We start from the raw sequence: 17,992 nt of genomic DNA on the forward strand, positions 1-17,992 counted from the left end.
GGCCATGCAGAGTGTGTGTGAAAGGAGTTTCCAAGTGATTCAACTACTCAGCTGGGAAAAGGAGCTCCTCCCACATTGTTCTTGCGCCTGGGCCTGGGCTGGTGTATCACAGCTAGAAATTGTGCAGGAGAGATGCAGAAAAGCGAACCCATGATGCTAAACACTGTGGTATAATCCTGTTTTCTTTATTTTTTGCCATCCCTTCTCTCAGCCTCTTTTCTTCTTGCTCAGTAATTTCTGAATCTTTCTGTAATACTACTGAAGCTTGAATAGAAGGGATGAAAAACCTGCATCACAAACGTGTATATGCACACATTGCACTGCACTGCTGCCCTCCAAAACAAAGTCACAACAGATTATACAGTGGTAGCTGGGATACTTCCCTGGCAGGCAAAGGTGTTGGCTTAAACATGTCCCCATGCAAGCTGGGACATGTTCCTGTTTCATGATTATTATTTTTTTTTTTCACTAGGAGCTTGTTCTGTAGCTGGGAGGGTGGTTGATATTCCTGACTGGTCTTCAAAATTCACTTGTGCAGTATGGGATACCACTGTTAAACTGCCTGTACCCATGGGAACAAACTTGTAAACAGAGCTCAGTGTAAGCAGGATTTGTTTAGACCTTTTCCCAGTACTGAGATGTACTCCCATCATTTTGCTGCATGTGAGACATGCTGACAGCAATGTGAAAGCATCCCTGAAATAGATGCCTATGACAAAGGTCCCAAGCTAATTAAAAGCATAGATCAGATGTCACCTAAAGCCCATGAAATCTTTGGATGGAGTCAGCTTAAGAACGTTCTCATCATGGTCTTCATCAACAGACAAGACTAATTGTCAGGAATCTAGTCTAAGCAAGACTGGTTTCAGAGCTGCAGAGGGTCTAAGTGATGAAGAGGCTGGGCTAGAAATGTCATTCAATCACTAACAACATCCTGGGCAATTTGGCAGCACTCCATAAATTACACTCTTTTTTTTTTTTTTTTATCCTTAGAATTGTAAGTACTCAAGAGAAAAAAAAAAAAAAAAAAACTTCTCAAATGTGAACATTAATAAGCTCAATTTGAGGGCACATCTGTCCAATGATCACTTTTTATCAATTCTTTACATTGCACAACAAATCTGAACTCAGCTTGCAACAGACCGTCAGCAACAAATTCAGTTTATTGCGGTACCTTCTGCTATGACTGGGGTCACTGTATTATGCATGGACTCAGCATGAAGGGGGCTCATGTTATCTGCTGCAAAATCATTTTTCACAGATACAGTATAATGAGTTTGTGGAAAATATGACACCCAATTACAGATTATAGAAAAGCTTGAGTAACCCTTTGAACCTTGCCAGGCTAAGCATTCACACTAGTTACTCCAGTTTTTAAAAAGTGCCACTCCTTATAATAAGGTGTTTATATTTATTCTTCTGTTAAAAAATGTTATCCAGTAATGAATTTTGAAGATCTTTAAAGCTGTAAACTCTGAAACTAGTCAAAAATTTGCAATGGGATGAGGGCTTCTATGAGCTATGAAAAAAACATGCAGTAAGAAAGAAACAGCATTGGATGAGTAAGAATGTAGCCTGAATAATCTGTAGAATGGACTGGTTTGGACCATGGGCAGGGGAGGCAGCTGCCTAGGGTGGCAAACTGGTGGGATTTTGCCTGTGCCAATAAATCTTGTCTCCACCAATACTGCCTGTGCCAGAGCCATTGAAAGCTAGGCTGGCTGCTCCTGCTGAGGAAGAAGCTGGACTATGGGCTGTGGCTGCTGCATGATTCACCCTGCCAAGGTGCGGCATTTTATGTCCCAGCTCCAAGGTAGCAGCAGCTGAGGCAGCCTCAGCTTTCCTGCTTTGCTCAGCAGCCTCATTGTTCCAGAAGATTGTGAGGCACTGGAACAGGATGCCCAGAGAGGCTGTGGATGCCCCATCCCTGGAGGTGTTCAAGGCCAGGTTGGTTAAGGCCCTGAGCAACCTGATCTGCTGGGTAGCATCCCTGCCTATGGCAGGGGGGTGGAACTAGATGATCTTCGAGGTTTCTTCCAACCCAATCCATTCTATGATTCTACGATTTCCTAGGCTATTTCCCTGAGTCCTTGCCCCTCTTCTTTTCCAGAATTTGTCTAGGCCTGGTCTGGTTTTGGCCATTCAGTTGTGAGGAGGATACTTCAAGTTTGCCCATGTGGTCTTGAGCTAACTCAGTAGCCTATAGGCAGAAGCCAGCTGCAGTCTTTTAATTACTTCAAGGCTGTGATCTCAACCTGCATAATGAAAATTAAATACAGTGCATAAAAATTCAGGTGAACCTGAACATATCCAGACAAATATCCTTGTCTTCTTTCTTCATCTAGCTAGCTTGTTTCTGAGAAAACTCCTCCAGAATATAAAGGGCAAGCAAAAGCCATTTGAGTTATATTCAGTTTACAAATTAAGTTGTTTTATCCTATTTTTCAGGCCCTCATTTCTATCTGATTAGCTAATGTCACCCAAGAGCCATGCCATTTGTTTAACACTAACTGCTTCCGAAATGTTTCTGTTGGTATCTTCTAGAAAAACTGTCAGCTCTATAATGAAACAAAGGGTTATTATTCACAGCATTGTGTAACTACATTTAGTTTTGTACTTGCTTATAGAAATGAAGCATCTTTCTTTCTAAACCAATACCTTAAGAAAAACTCAGTTCTAACTACATTCAAATAGTTAGTCAAATTTGTCTAGATTTGAGCTTTGTCCCATAAATTCCAAGAAGCGTCAATAAAAAAAAAATTCACAATAATTAACTGTAATTTTTTTATAGTAGTATATATAATGTATTATATGTGCTGGGAAAGTGTGATTTGCTATTTAAACCTGTCTGTATGAAGTGCTACACATTCCTCCAGATATTTAAAAAATAATTCAGAAAGCTGTTTGTTAAAAACAGAAAAATAGCTTAAAATAGCTTGCCCTTTTCTTTTTTTTTTTCTTTTTTTTTTTTTTTTGGTCTGACTCCCTGAGCAGTGGTCCTAGTACTGCTTCCTTTTCTATTGTATCTTCACTTGCTCTTGATTTGCTTGAGAATTCATAATGGAGTAAAACCTGGTTTAATCTGGACAGGCCTCCATAGAAGAGACTACATGGGTGTACTGCTTCAAAAGACCGACAATAATGTCTTGGCTTGCTATCCTGGTCTCCTGTTAGCATCAGCACCACCCCACCCTGGGTGCAAGACAGCATCAACATCTGCAGGATACAGACCCTTTTCTCTTTGCAGGGCTATGTGGGGTGCTCAGGCCAACATTTGGACTGTGCTGTCTTCCCACCTTGACCTGCAAAACTGAGCACAGAAACAGTTCATTTGGGTAGGTCTTCCTGCCGGTGAGGATGTATCCCACACAAAAATACAAGTTCATAACAGTCTTGCCCAGCAAGAAAGCCCAGTCAGGGCACTTAAGATACACAATTGTATTTAAAGGGAACTTTCAAGCATTAGCTCATTGATTTATGAAAAACTACTGACTGTTTTCTGCCTTTAAGTTTAAATCATAAACTCAAACTCCCAAATTTAGCAGATAATATAGGCAAGTTTGATGGGATATCAGCTAATTAATCTAGATTTAATGTTTTCTTTTTAAAACAGGGGTGAACATTCAACCTTATTCCCCCCAATTAAAATATCTGTAGTGCATGAAGGCGTAATAACCTTAGAGAATTAATTGGATTTTGCAGCAGGCTGTGACAAGCTGTCCAACACATATTCATATAGTCCACTCTGCTTTTACAAGCTAAAGCCACATACTGCAATTTATCGCTGCTTCTTGAGATTGAAATTAGAAAGAGTATTAATGTTGGAAGGAAAATATATTAGCAGAAACACTTGCTGGAGCTGAGAGATCTGCCTTTTGGCTGAGATCAATAACCAGAAAGCCTAAGGCTGATCTTTTTCAGAATATGGAATGAATGCCTAGGAGAACGGATAATAAGTGCTGTCCAGAGATTTCATTCCCTTCCTACAGCCATGTGAAAAATGTCGCCACTGGGTGCCTACAAAATTATAGGCTTCATTTAGATGAAAACTTCAGTTTCCTTTTGTTTAACTAGCAATAAAATTTTGCAGCACTAAAAGCTGGAAACTACTGCTGTAGCTTTCAGTTGCAGATATAATGTGACTTGACACCAGTGAATGAGATCCTCACAGGGACTTTGCTTCCTAGGGTGCTTGCTTTTACAGCAACCTAACACCTTGCACTCAAAGGAGGTTCCCACACTCAGCTGAGGACAGGAGCTGCTTGTCCAGTGCACCAGTTAAGTAACCATAATTCACAATGTCTGGAGCATTAAGACTTCTGTATCTCATGGGAGCAACAAGCAACGGCTATGCATCCATGACCACGTGATTTCTTCAGTATTAGACTTGGATGAGCTGGATGAGCAGGTACACATTGAATCTCCTGCAAATGCATTCAGTGAAAGGGAATTACTGCTTACTGGATTTATTGCAGTGAGAGGCTAGAGGATGTAATGAGGAAATGCTCCTTTTCCTTGTGGGCTGCATCCTACTGAGCCCAAAATTACCACATCCTCATATGCTGAGGGAAATGGGTTGTGCATAGGCTGTGACATGTCCAGAAGGCATGAATTAGGAGTAGCTAGGCTTGGTGTGAACTTGCCTCCATAGGCTAGGCATCACCTAGTCTTGGAAGTCTTGGAGGCTGGGGATGATATTCCACTGATTAAAGTACAAGAGGATAGTGCATCTATTAAAACCCATGAGAACTTATCTGATTAGGAAGTTCATCCTCACATGCAGCATTAGGTTTGCCATGTATTCATTCAGATGCATCTATATGACCAGCCAAAGAAAACACATCTGGACTAAGTGGTGTCTGCATAAGTGTCTGAACAGAGGGACTTGCACTTGGATTTCTGATGAGAACATTGCTCAAGCTACCTATGATTCTGCCAGCTGGAGACAGGTTTCTCATAATATGTCCTTTACTAAGTATATATGTCTCACACTGCAATGGTGAACAAGACAAAATGTGCCAGCCCTTTTATTCAGTGTATCAGGTATATCTTCTGTGCCTTCTGTTAACAACATCTGTGCTAGCTAAAAGGCATTCACAGATAGAATAGGGCAATATCTTGATCTTACACAGTGCTTTTAACCTGTAGGTTTAAAGGTGATTTACAGAGGAAGTCAGTCCAATTAGCTCCCTTTCCCACCTGAAGAAACTGAGGCATGAGGAGATATTGAGACTTGCCTTAAGTGACTCATTGGCTGAACCTGGAGTAGAAAAGCTTCCTCAGTCCTTCCGATGTCCTGTCCACTAAGTCACACCACCATGTTCAATCTTTTACTCTGTAGTGACTCAGGCAACTTAGATTCAGACAACTGGAGGTCATCTGAAGGACTTGCATTGGTTATGACCCTTAAAATTGAGGGAACTTGCTAGACCTGCATATTCAATAACAGGCCATTGACACAAACATTGTCTTTTTCAGTCATCCAAAAGTCTGAGTACATCTCAGACTGTACAGACTTTGCCACAGTTTCTAACATGTAAATTTTTAACATGTAAAGCAAGAGCAACTGTAAAATCATTCAGTAAACAAAGTGGAGAGGCAGTCTTGACATGGTGAGAAAACCTTGGAGAGGGCATTCAGATACCGTAATTGATTTATTATGTACAACTTGTTTATATTTTGGCTTGGAACATACACAGTGAGAAGTAATAGATGTTTTAGCAGGTCAAATAAAATAAAGAATATGTATTCTGCCTGTGCTCCTGAAATGTTTAGATACAATGAGTCAAAATTAGCAAATGACAACATGAGTAATCTGGGGTGGTTCAGATGATTGGATAACATCCTAACAGGAGCAGGCCACTCAGGATTCCACGTACAAGTGCACAGCATTGTTCTCACAGGCTGTGAGTAAGGATGATGGTGGGCATGCTGAAGTGTTGTTTTTTTTTTTTTTCCAGAGTGGGAAAAAAAGGCTTAATTTAAGCATGAAGACAGATCTGTTAGTTGAGCTTGCAGAAAACAGGCCCAATGACCTTGTAACCCCACACAACAAGTTCTCTTCTCAGAGGCAGGTTAGCTATTGACATTCACATACCCTCCAAAGTACTGCGGTATAAAAGGGATCACACCAGAATTCCTGAGGAACTGGTTTTGTGAGCATAACAGATGGCATGGCTGCTTTCTGGTGAGCATCTGATGAGCCACCGCAGCTGAGACCCAGGAGTTAAGCATGCCTTTACAGTCTGTAAACCAAGACCAACACACATCATCTCTCCAACTCAGCACTGAGGCTCACTTCGGAGACAATAAGGGGCAAGCTACATTTTCTGTAACTTATTAGGGGTCAAAACCTTCAAGCTGAACAGCTCTAGCAAGCACCCAATTTAATTAAAAGGACATATCAGGTGAAATAAAAAGTTGTGAAGAAAATCTGAGTCCAACCCAGCTTGAGATTTAACACCCTGAGAGTAGGAGATGATTTTGACCCTCTCTCTTCAATCACATTTGATTTTGCAGTCCACAAAAAAAGCCTATAAAAGTTAGGGTTTAATTGAATCCAAAACAGTTGTTTAAATGAATAATTAATTTATATACCAACTGGTGGGTTGTGAGCTGCCTAGCGCCTGAAGTAGCTGAGCCCTTGCAAAGTACTGCCAGTTGTAGATACTCCCAGCTCTTCAGGATTCAATTTAATCCTATCACCCTCACATATATATAGGTACTGGAGACCACTATTGGTTTTTTCATCTTCTCAATAAGAAGTTGTAATGATGTATGAAGGAAAAATATCATTGCCTACAGAATGATTAGAGAGTTAGAGGCAGTGATCCACAGACAGTGATTGGTTGTGCTATTTCAGTATTATTTCCCTGGAACTTTGTAAGCGGAGCCCAGAAAATCCAAACCTTAACAAACAAGACAAAAATAGTAAGAAATTAAGGTACTTCTGGAAGGAATACAGCTACAAAAGAAACTAATAATTGCATTTACTATGAAATAAAAATAAAGTCACTTCAATAGAAATAAAAGGGACACCAAAAATGCGTTATTAAGCTTCAAGTTATATTTCTTGTACATATAAGTGTTGGATTTTAGATCAAAGATAATTGTTTCCGTGTTTTGTTTTTTATACTTCAGTGCTTTTTAGTGGAAGTGCACTAACATTGATATTTTCTATAGTAGAGCTGAGTAGCACTGTTAAGTGGATAACAAATCCTTTGCTCTGTATTATAACCCAAAGTAGCTGTTAATTTATAGGCTCTCAGAAAAAGAAGTAGGGCAAAAATAAAAGGAACTCTTTTTTTTTTTTTTTTTTTTTCCACAGTGTAGTTTTAATTTTCAGCCCATCTGGGATTTTGCACTGTTTTGAACCAGAACTCTACAAATCAATGTGAACTGTTTTATAACTTGTTAATTGTTCCATCTACCAATATACATGCATAACAGAGGAACAGAAATTGAATGATCAGTGGTTAATTATATCACAATTACACTTAACATGTTATGTGATTTAATCTTTTACAGCTCTACTGATACTTATCAGGAAATTCATGTGCAGTTAGATAATTTTTCATGAAATATTGATTAACTGGATTATATTCTATAGTTTTCCTATTCTAAGAATAACTAATTATTTCACAGCATTTATTAATAAGCCCTGAAGTTTTGGGGAAATACTAATTTGCAGCCATATTTAGCTGGGGAATATACAGCATTGGTTTTATCTTTTAGAACATTATAAGATGATCATTAAACTTAAGTGGAAAATATGATTTCCTTTAACTAATACAAAGTCAGCAATTGATAAGCACTGATGCATTTCAATGTTGAAAGGTCTTGGTATCTATAAGTCTTAATTTACATGCATACCAAAAATGTCTTGAAAACAATAGATACAAATGCCTATTGAGAAGGTATCCAATACACCTAAAGGCAGGTTTCAAAACTGAGATTGAAAGTTATCCATGCCTACCATTAGCTGATACCTACAGATATCAATGTCTATCAATAGGCATCCAAAATGATAGGCAACGAAGCCTATTGATACTGGAAGGTCTCACTATTATTAGGTTGTGATGTCTGAAGATATTAAAAAAGACAGTTGGATGTAAATGCCTGAGATCAAAAGATATTAGGCATTAACACCTACCAGTACGTATCGATATTGATACCTACAGATAGGTGTTGAAATTGATAGGCATCAGTGCTTCTTATCAAAAGATCTCAGTAGCTATCAGTTGTATCTACTGGTCTTGAAATTATAGGTATAGCCACCTATTGAAATCAAAAGGTATCTATGCCTATTAACCTCCATCAATATTTGCGAACAATATGCATCTGCATTGATAGGCATTGACACCTATCTATATCAAAATTTCATGCTATCAGTAAATCTCAATGCCTACCAGTATCAAAATCAGTCAAGATACTTATGTTTGAAAGGTATCAATAACTATCAACAGGTATCAAAATTAATAGGCATCCATGTCTAAGAATTTCAGAATTTGTTGCTCTGCATAGGTCTTTATTGATACTGTTAACAAAGGATTTATTGAGACCAGTAGATATGTATGCTTCTCAAGATACACAGGTATCAAATGCCTATCTGTAACAAAAGCAGATATGTTGAAATGGATTCTAATAAAATTAAATTGACTGCAAGTAAGTATGACTTGGTAACATCCTTTCTGAAATATTTTCAGTCAGTGATGATTTGAAGATTACTTAAAAGGGCAAATTCAGATATATTACATGTGTTTGTATAGGTCATGTAAGTAATACAGACTTTGTAATGATCCAAAAAAGGATCTGTCAATTGTCCTGAGAAAGACCAACTAGACTTCTGAATGGCTGAAAAGCACATAAATACAAGAGCATTCTGAAGTGCCAAAACCCACCTGTACATTGGAAAATTGCTTGATTTTATACATACTGCAGTCACATGAGAAATAGCCCATTCTACTATTCCTATTTGTTCCTACTTAGAAATTGTACAGCCCATTTCCCTCAGAGGACTGAGAAGTGCTGTCTCCTGTGTCCAGCTGTGCTGTTTTAAGAGGTCTTCACTGTTTCTGTCAATACAATGGCAAAATTTCACGTCATTAGCTGCAATGATGCTGGTATCCAAGGACTACATTTGTTCACTATTTCATACTGCATTCTGCAGTAGAGGTGTACCTTCAAAGTCAGAATGGTCAGTCAAAGATATTCTTGATTAATTCCCTTATTTATTTCACTCTTCCACAACTCATTTCTCATCACATACAAAACTGTGATGATCTTAAAATACTTTCCAGTTAAGTTAGAGCGCAAAACATTGTAGTCACACTTATTTAAAATATTTTCTTCTTCCTTTGGCTTACCCTAAAATTAATAAATATCTTATGTATTGTTTGGCACCTATTCAACTAGGTGCAAAATCATACCGTAAAGGCTCTAGACAAATAAGCAGTCAAAAAATCACTTGAAGATCAATTTCATTAGGGATTAATTTGCTTTGTCTATCCCACGGCACAGTGAGAAGAATAGCTTATATGAGCTGTCTTCCTCTAGCCAGTGCTGTCAAACCAGCAAGCTTTAAAGCAAACTGGTTGACTTTGCATTGGAGTGGTTGAGGAGAGCTCACACAAGCCATGCAGTAAATGCCACCCTGGGAACAGAAATATCTAGCAGAGACTTGGTTAACAGTCAGGTGGCAGGAGGGCCAGTGATAACACAAAGAAATGGCACAACTATTTCTGAAACAGACCTCTAACCTCTGTCTCTGTTGCATAGTACTTTTTTTCAGAGGCAATGAGCATGGAGGTGAACAGTTGCTGGAGCTCAGCTGAAAAGCAGTTACTCCCTCCTCAATGGTAATTTATCATGAGGTTGGGTTCTTGGCAACAAGCTGGTGAAAACACTTACTGAAGACCAATCCTTTCATGTGGATCACACTGAGGAAGGAATTTAATTGCTAACAGACATTTGAGACAGTACAGAGAAAAAAAAAGTAAAAAAATATTCTTTCCACAGGCTTTTCACTTCTAGACCTTTCTAGGCACTCTGGTTGGTTTCTGACATCCTTCCCCACCACCCTTTGCTTCCTTCCTTGGCAAAACATCTGGAATAAGATATCATTCCTCTGACAATGTGCAGTGAGTGTACTTACATACGATGTACGTAATCCTGATGATATAACTGATCTTTGACCACGGCCTTAATGCCTACACTTGGTGATCATACATCAGACTCTGGGAGTTGCAGGGGAATACAGAAGGGTGACAATCTTTAAGAAAAACATGCATAACAGGTCATGGATCAGCAATCAGCAGGCTATAGAGTAGCATCAGTCATAAGAAGAAAGACTAATATTCAAAGGCAATTATAACAGATTTCTTTTAAAGACTTCTAATTAGACATCATTTTCATGGTTTTGTCAAGAAAACTATTGTAGAAGAAAACTCTTCGCCTCTCTGTAGTCAAAACATTAAGAAAGACAGAAGAATGAGAGGCAAAAGGATCAGAGGGCTTTCCAAAGTAAGTGGCATCTGTGTAGCACCTGAAATTGGAAGAAAAAGCCATGCAATACAATACGTTTGGAAAAAAACACTGATGATTCAAGGCAAAAAGTAGTATAAAACAAAAGGTATAGAACTAGAGAGTTCTTTTTATATTTATGTATGTCTGTTGTATAGAGTCAGCTTTTTCAGAAATAATGTATCAAAAACCCAGCAAACATTATTGCTGTTAAAGCAAGTTTTGTTATAACATTTAAAGAAAACTGGGCAGTTTTCCAAATATCCCCTAAATAGACAGGGTTCTCTTTTTCCATTTCTTTTTTTTTTTCTGGTCAAAATTATTCATCGATGAATACTGGGTTTTTCTTCTTTATTTTTTTGTAAATCTTGGAGAAACATGCTTCAGTTGTTCATAAACCACTTGCTTTTGGTTAAGGGCCCAGACTGATAAGAATATTTTCTGAATCACAGATGACTAAAAAATTTAAATCAGGGGATTAATGCATTATTCTGAATTCACAATGTGCCGGGGGAAAAAATGACTCAATTGAATGTTGATGGCAAAACTCCACTGACCTCAATAGGCCAATATTTCAGTCCTTGTTCTCTGCCAATTTGCTGATATGAAAATCAAATATATGTATCTTTTGATACAAAGCCAGCCTCCAAACATCATGCATTTATGAACATCAAATACGAAAGGGGAACAATTATGTTTGTTAAATAAACATGCATTTAGAAATTTAATCAATGTTTGTGAACTCTTCTCATAGCACTTGGCCAGTGTTGCCTTTCATTGTTAGCTAAAAGAAGTTTTCTTCTATTACTTTCACTGTTTTTCTCTCCTCTTTCACCAGGACTGAAAATCCATGCTGATCCATTCATCTGAAGGTTATCTCGGATCTGGTCAAGCTCAGCAGTGATTGAATATTGTCACCATGTGACAGCTGTTTGGGATCTGTGTGAAATGCTTGATGGGTTCAGTGAAGTCCTGGGGAGCTGCTGTCTATATTATGAAAAGTACAACCAGAAATGACATTAATTAACAACTCTGGGAGTTTCCAGGCAGCCAAGGACTGAGTAAGCAGCAGATGATTGAATTACTCTGGCACTTCTGGGGTAATCCCTTCCAGTCAGAAACATGGCTCATTGGTGAATCCGGTGTGAAATCTTACACTGCACTGACACAAACCTGTGAAGGATTTTATTCTCCAAGGATGCAAGCCCAGCACCTTTCATCTCCACTAGAAATGTAGCCAATTACAAACAAAACAGAGGAGAATAATTTTTGTCCTAGAAGTTTGGCTGGGCATTATTTTACTTTACAGTGTGGCAGCGGGTGTGAGCTCTGAACTCTCAGCCCTGGGGTAAATTAAGTGAAAAACTCATTTTAGAAAGTAGCACATTAAACTACAAGAATGCATTTGTAAATCCGTCCCCTGTGCTCTGAAGCAGTCTTCGTGGGGCCAGCACAGCCTCAACAAAATGGATGGATGCACAGCTGCTTGACCAAAACAAAACAAACAAAAAAAAAAGTAAAAAGAGTCACAAGCTCACCCACAAGCACACTTGCAAAAGAGGAGAGGAGCCATGGACTGACCCGAAAGCTGCTGACACCATCTCTATAAATATTAAACTGCGTTTTCTCAGTTTTCTTTGTCATCTCAAATAACTGTTGAATAATCTTTCAAGTAAATTTCACACCATTCTTTAGACAACTTATTCAGCTCATTTGACTTCATTTATTCATTCCTTGCTAACAAAAGTGGCAGAGATGAACAACTCAATATATAGAGAGAAACAATCATATACAATGAACTCCTAAAGGAAAGGGAGAAAAAAATGTAATTGCATTTCTTTGATTCCATTGACAAATCCAGAGGAAGGTGGGTAGTCTTCCTTTTGGATGAGAGTTAAAAGAGGGATTCTCATGACATAGTAGCTTCTTTTCTGAAGCATGCTATTCACCTGCCTGTGCACACAGCTGATGACAATAAGCACTTAAACACAGTGAAACTCACCTACAGCTTTTATTTCATTATCCATCAGAATCACCATTTCACTACCTGTAAAGTTCATACAACATTCAACTTTTCTGATTCGTCTAAATTTCATATTCTAATAACCCTCCCTAGACACACTATATCACTAGATTAAAATATTTTACATATATATTTGTTATCTCCAAGAGAATTAGTATTTTCTAGTCAATGTAATTTAGATGAATCTGAGATAACTTGCAGTGTGTAGTATTCACACTGCATATATCTGAAACTAATAACAAATAAGTTCATAGCTATTACATCCTACAGGTAGATTACACTTTCTATTAACAAGAGTAATTAAAGATACACAGTCCTGGGGTTAGGCTTCAACATAAGGCCAGGGTACTTGTGAAATGTTACCCATGTTACCCTCTGCAAGCAGGTAGCTCAGCACTGATGCCATGCACATGTGTGTCAGATCTCTGTTCCAAGTGCTTCATCCCTGGGAAGTGGTGACTGCTGGGAATCCTTCATTTGTCCACTTCAAGGAAAAGGAGCCTATTGCTTAACCTAACAAAACCTGCTGTGGTTGTAACTTAACACTTTCCATGTCCAGTGCACACAAATACCCCAGGCTGTATCATGTCTTGCCTTATGAGGCCAGGGATGTCTTGGGTAGCTGAATGTGTCTGAGCCTTTAAGGCAAGCTGCATACCACTGCTCAAGGACTGAGAGATTTCTAAGGATAGCATCACTTTTTGTTTTGCTGGAAGGACTGGTATAGCAACAAACAAACAAAAGCCAGCAACGCTATTAGAAAAAGAAAAAGGCTGGATGAGACTCAGAATAGTTTCCTTAAGAATCCAGAATCCATCACCTTCATTTTAGATTTTCCTACTTCTCCCACAGCCTTCCTGCTGTTTTTGCTGTTCCTAAGCTCCCTTCCTGGTTGTCTGTTTGAATTTTCCTGTTACTCATGAAGGCAATGCTTTTCAGTCACTTGAATGCCATACTCACTTGCTCTTGCTCCTCAAAGCTGACACCCACTCCTCTAGGCCTAGGCATGGAATGCTGCTTCTACATTTCATACTTAACACAAGCAATAGGACAACTCAATCAACTTAAATCTTTTCTGAGTCATTTTAAAGCAAATGCTCCACTGGGGACACTTCAGACGTGAAAATGATTCTGTCAGTCCCATATGGCCCAGTTATTACAACCAAGCTGTTGGACCTCATCTCAGAGAAGTCAGTGGCCTTGGTCTGATTTCCCAGGGACCTTTCATTAACTGTCATTGATCAAAGAAAGCTCCCGGGGCCTCTAATGCAGAATAGAGGTCCCCAGAATCACACTAAGACTGTAGAACTGTTCAACAGCAGACATAAATCCAGTGCATCTACAACATTTTTTAAAAGTTTATTTTTACAACTCTGACTGTAGACCAGGGTGGGGAGGAACAAGGAGAGGTCACGGTCTACTTTGAAGATATTGCTCTGTGAAACCTAATTAAACAAATCTAAATCTGTAACTTACCTAAGGGAAAATTCTTAAAGCACTTACAGGTTTTCAAAAGCTGCAAAAGCAACAGTAGTGTTGGATTGTGTCCCTCTGGAATCTAAAAGCATTATCTTATTTATTTGTAACTGTCAACAAGTAACTCTGATTCTGTGAACAAAAAAGTCATAAGGAATAAATAATAAAAGACTAGGTGGTCAAGGTGTGCCAATTTGGGGGGTGAGGTTTGTATAGAGCCCCTGAGTACAAGACCACTTCTTGCTTTACTTTGAAGGCCTCACTGTTATCTTTCCTTCCTATTTTTAGCTATTTTATTACTCTCTTCCCAAGGAGGGAGAAAAAAAAAAAAAAAAAAAGGAAAAAGAAAAAGAAACAACACACTACAAATTATCCAAGCACTTAGACATCTTTAGATGTTACAGTTCAATAGCAGTTTACTGCCATTTTGGTAAATTGTGCTCAGCAGTGAGCCACAATTAAATGAAATCTTCATTCTAAATGTCTCCAAGATAAGGGTGTAGATTTACTTTCCTCAGAATACTCTATATTTTTATTAAATGCACATGTCATTACCACATAAAAAGATTGGTTCCTAAAGCAGACTCTGAAAGATGGCTACATTTATTTTGCTTGCTTCCTTAGATGATTACCAGAAATGCCTAGAACAAGATTCTCTTCCTAGAAAATATTGGGCTATCTGGGAACTTTCTCCCTTTGTAGTTCTACCCCATTCACAGGCACTCAGCTTGTAGGCCTAGTTATGAGAGGAAAAAATAAATAAAACTTCACTAGAAGTCTCCTTACCACACCACCCTCAAGAAATACTCTTGCTTCAAGCTGTATCCATAAAAGCAGTAAGTACTCCATGCTTAAGTATCCAGGTTATTGCCAATGTGTCAGACACAGCACCATCATTTCAAAGAGACATGGATACTTGAGAAGAAAGAGCCAATCTTCCATCTCATGATAGCGTGAACATTTTGACTGTGGCAGAGAAGACAGGAGAAAGAGACCTTAGAGCAGGCGGTCATCATTTTGGCTCCACTGTCTTGTGCAAGCAGGGAGTGCTGACAAGTAGATCTACCCCAGCCTCTGCTCCCAATTATATATATATATTTTTTTCTGTGCTCATCTGGGCAATAATTACAGCATCAGCACACACAGCATGTCTCAGAGACTGAGGTCAGAAGCTGTGCATTCCTCACTGCAATGAGAGGCAGCCCTCCAGGAGCTTGTCTTTAACATCCAGATGAGGTGAGCCCCATAAGGTGTACAGCTGACCAGCAACACCTTTATATTGTTGCTGTCTGTTCCTGGGGCATGCACAAGAAGATAAAACAACAAGCACAAGCCTGAGGTCTACCTCTCCAACAAGCTTCCTAGCTCACAGCAGCTCAAAAAACTGTGGCTTCTTTTCCCATGAGGCTCTCCTGAATGATCTGATGAGCTATCTGTGCTCAGGGCATGGCAAAAAAGTTCCATATGCATTTCCTAGTGATCTTTTGTGAGTGATATACATTGCACTGTTAAAAAAATAAAAAATAAAATAAAATAAAAACAGAATTGAATTTGTCCCATATGAAAATAACAGATTGGCTATGTAGCCTTACCAGATCCTGAATACCCTCTTCAATGTGCATAGCACCTCCAACAACAAAGGGCAGCTTGGGAATGAGAGGGCAGTGTTTTTAACACTTCCCAGGGTAGGGCCCACCCTCACCTGCCACACATCACTGTTGCTATCATCATCCTCATCATTGCAGCCAGCTCAGTGCTTTGGAGGAGCTCAGGAGTTACAGCTGAGCAAGGCAATGCAGGCACCAGTATTTCAACACTGCTGGTTTGATATAATCTAATTACAGCTGTGACGAGCAACTGCTGGGCTGTGTGGTATTCTGCTAAGTAAAGAGCTCCCAAAAAAATAAGACATAATTTTCACACAAACCAGAAAAATGAGGAGTTGTCTTCCAGATAGCTCTAGCTGACTATAGGGAACACCAAAGTGAAAAGCCTATTTATTATATTACATCTGACATTATGAGAGCCTGTGTAATGTAATTATCCATAAAAGTCCCAACAGTCTGCCAATTGTTCCTCACAGGTGTACTTGTTTTTAAGACAGCTTTCCTAGACATCCATTACTTACAGCCTCCTGCTTGCCTTTATCTGTTCTTTAAGCAGTAGGAGGAGGAGTTCTTTTGCCACAAATAACTGAATGAAAAAAAAAAAAAAAAAAAGTGAAACAACACACAGGCTCTCAGTTTAAAAATATAGATACATTGTTATTGTAGGTTTTTATTTAAATCTCTGTTTAAGTGGGATATTTGATGACTATATACATCTTGCTCATCAGCATGCTAGAATGGAAAAGTTCTTTTGCAGGCTGTGGGCTTTATAGTCACCTCCGTAACTTTGCCGAGGAGTACAAAAGTACAAAGAGCTCTAGCTTTGCAAAGAAGAGGAATCTTGCCCCACGTGATTTGGTGTTATGCATGTTTACACTCCAAACTCTGCTTTGCAGAACAGGAACATTGCTGAGGGAAAAAACAAGTACCAGGACAGGGGATTATGATAAGCAACAGAGACACTAAAGACTTAGAATGCAAGAATGCACAGCCTTCCCCACTCCACCCAAACCCAAATCAATGTCCTGTGAAGGAAGTATATCAAAAACTCACTGAAGAAAGGATGGTCAACTGTGTTTCTGGACAGCAGTAATTAGCCTCTAAGCTTTAGGATATCAGAGGGATGGTGAGGGGTAATATCAGGGGGAGAGAGGGATGCTACTTTCATACATACAGTGAAATTAGTTACATATCTAGTGAAGTACATTTGATTGGTTGGGCTTCTTTAGAAATATAAGGTACAACAAGACCATATTTACTTGTTTGAATTACGCTGTAGGATTTGGAGTGTCCTATACCATCTCATAACACTGGTGGTAACTGAAAAGAGTTTTCCACAGACTAATTTCCAGTCTTAATTCAGCAATCCTATTCAAGAAATTAGTAGAGAAATATTGATTTGTAATCCCAGCTTCTTTATGATTGACAGATGGCTTCCTTGAAATGGACATTCTGTCAGGCTGCTTTAGTTCAGGTAGCTTTATCCTGTGCCTTGTAACACCACCTGAAACATTTCACCCTCAATGCTTCCATGGATCGGTCCTCTTGAGAGTAGTTAGCTTTGTGTTGTAGATCATGGAAAGCCTTTGGTCTGCATTCATAAAGAGATTTGGATAAGACTTAGGAGCCTAACACACGGTTGTGCATGGCTCAGTCTAAATGTGAAATCCTTAAAACCTCAGCTAAGCTGACTAGAGGTGCCTTGGGAGGTTTCTCCAATCTTTACAACAAAGTTGCTGTAGCCCTGCATATACAGTTATGAGCTCGTTTGCCTTATTTTTTTCCGTTTGTGCAGTTGCACGTACATGTTCACAGGCAGGCAAGTATGCTCCATTGCTCTTGTATGAATGGCCCAAGTCAGGAATCAGCCTTGCAGAGCCCCTAGCAGAGCTCCTGTTGTATGCTGCCTCTATCCACGCTGGAATACAACTCTGAGCCTTCTTCTGGAAGTAAACACCATTTCAGAAACCAAGAAACCATGCCTTTTTGTCAGAGATATGATGCGAAGACTGACTGGGTAGTGATGCCTGATGGTGTACTGGGTCTGTCTGGGATGTTAACTTTCCCTGCAGCAGCCCATACAGTGCTGCACTCTGCACTTGTAGCTAGAACAGCAGTGGTATCACACCGGTGTTGTGTCTGCTGCTGAGCAGTGCTGGCACAGCATCAGGACTCTCTCTGACCCTCCTGGGGGGTGGGCAAAAAAGTGAGAAAGAAACATCAGCAGGGCAGCTGACCTCAACCAACCAAAGGGATATTCTATACCATACGATGTCACACTCAGCAATAAAAGGTGGAAGAAGGAAGAAGAGGGGAGGGGTGGGCTCTCATTCGAAAATGTCTGTCCTCCGCCCGAACACTGGCT

The 17,992-nt window shown here is 39.3% G+C and overlaps 1 long non-coding RNA gene across 1 annotated transcript; it reads right to left on the reverse strand.

The window, feature by feature from the left end:
• Positions 1–2,976: 2,976 nt before the first annotated feature.
• On the reverse strand, positions 2,977–15,800 carry LOC118165108. Its single transcript, XR_004749864.1, has 3 exons — positions 15,613–15,800; positions 3,232–3,302; positions 2,977–3,092 (listed from the first exon to the last, which is right to left on the reverse strand). It is a non-coding gene; the product is annotated as an uncharacterized LOC118165108 (long non-coding RNA).
• Positions 15,801–17,992: the final 2,192 nt, after the last annotated feature.

This window comes from Oxyura jamaicensis, chromosome 3, assembly GCF_011077185.1.
Source record: "Oxyura jamaicensis isolate SHBP4307 breed ruddy duck chromosome 3, BPBGC_Ojam_1.0, whole genome shotgun sequence".
NCBI lineage: Eukaryota > Metazoa > Chordata > Aves > Anseriformes > Anatidae > Oxyura > Oxyura jamaicensis.